Here is a 1,737-nt window from a genome sequence, read left to right on the forward strand (position 1 = left end):
TTGGAAGTTGGCGTTTTAATTTCCTTGTTACCAGGGGTGCTTAGCACATCTTTCATGAACTGCCTAGACTGATTGGAGTCACATTAGCTCTCTCTTGCTGGTTATTCTGAAAAGCTTTAAGTTTTTTCTTTCCTTCTTAATTTCTCTGTGCCTGGCAGATAGTAACTACTCAATAAACATTACTCATTCATATAAAAGATAATGATAAACCTGCCACATATGTTTTATATTTTTTGAAATTTAAACATATATTTATTCTGTATTTTATCATCCTGAGGTTGAGTTTCCAAGTGGTTTTACCAAAAAAAGCACTAGTGAAAACTACAATTCTTTAATAAGGTCCATTCTGTTCCCTCTGGTATTAGCAATGTGGGATGTTGTCTGCAAGGCTGCTGCTGAGCTGTTTGATTGATTTTTCTGTTTTCAATTTTATTGATTTCTGCTCATCATTGTAATTCCTTTTCTTGTGCATGCTTTAGGTTTAATTTGTTTTCCTAATTTCTTAAAGATATTATTGATTTGAGAATTTCTTTTTTGACATAAGCATTTAATGCTATAAATTTCTCTTTATTACGGTATTAAGCAAATTTGAGATGCTGTGTATTCCTTTTAATTCAATTAAAAATATGTTTTGATTTTCGTCAAGACTTCTTTGATTCTTGGGATATTTAGAAGTATGTAATTAATTTAAAATATTGGGACATTTTCAAATACTTTCTGGTATTAATATCTACTGTAAATTCATTATGATCAAAGCATGTGCTTTTAATAATTTACATTGCTTTAAATTTGTTAAGGTGTATTTTATGACCTAAAATTTAGTGTATATGGGTAAATGTTCCTTTCTCACTTGAAAATATATGTGTATTTTTCAATTGTTGGATAGAATGGTCTTTACGTATTGGTTAGCTCAAATTGGTTAGTGTTCGTGTCTTCTGTATCCTTGCTAATTTTCTTTCTACTTGTTCTATCAATTATTGAGAAAGGAGCATGCAGTCTCCAAATATAATTGTGGCTATGTCTTTTTCTTAATTATTTGTTTTTGTTGTTGAGAATATACACAACAAAAATATATACCAGTTTAAGTTTCTATACATACAGAGCAGTAACACTGATTACATTCCTCATATTGTGTAAGCATTCACACCCTCCTTTTCTGAGTTGTTCTTCCCCCATTAGCGTAAACTGCCCCCTAAGATTCCTGTCTAATCTTTTAAGTTGCTGTTACCAGTTTGATCCCGCCTAAACTCATTGCTGTCAAGTTGATTCCAACTAATAGCAACTCTGTAGGACAGGGTATTCACGGTTGTAATCTTTATGGAAGTAGACTGCCACATCTTTCTTCTGTAGAGCAGCTAGTAGGTTTGAGCAGCTAGTGGGTTTGAGCAACCAGCCTTTTGGTTTGCAGCCAAGTTCTTACCTGTGCCACTGGGCTCCTTTGATCCCATATAACTAGATCTTAAAAAAGCAAATTCTCAAGGCAGAAGCTAAATTAAGTCTTTAAGAAGACTTCAGGGGATATGTTTGATTTAAGGTTAAAGATTATCTTGTTGTGTGCCATCGAGTCGGCCCTGACTCACAGCAACCCCTCCTTGAGTTGCCGAGGCAGTATCACTGCGGAAGTAGATTGCCCAGCCTTATCTTGTTGTTGTTAGTTGTTATGTGCCGTCGAGTCAAACCTGACTCTTAGCGACCCCTCCTTGGGTTTCCGAGGCAGTATCACTACGGAAGTAGGAT

This window comes from Orycteropus afer, unplaced genomic scaffold (assembly GCF_000298275.1).
Source record: "Orycteropus afer afer isolate SDZICR_OR568_19922 unplaced genomic scaffold, OryAfe1.0 scaffold00217, whole genome shotgun sequence".
Taxonomy (NCBI): domain Eukaryota; kingdom Metazoa; phylum Chordata; class Mammalia; order Tubulidentata; family Orycteropodidae; genus Orycteropus; species Orycteropus afer.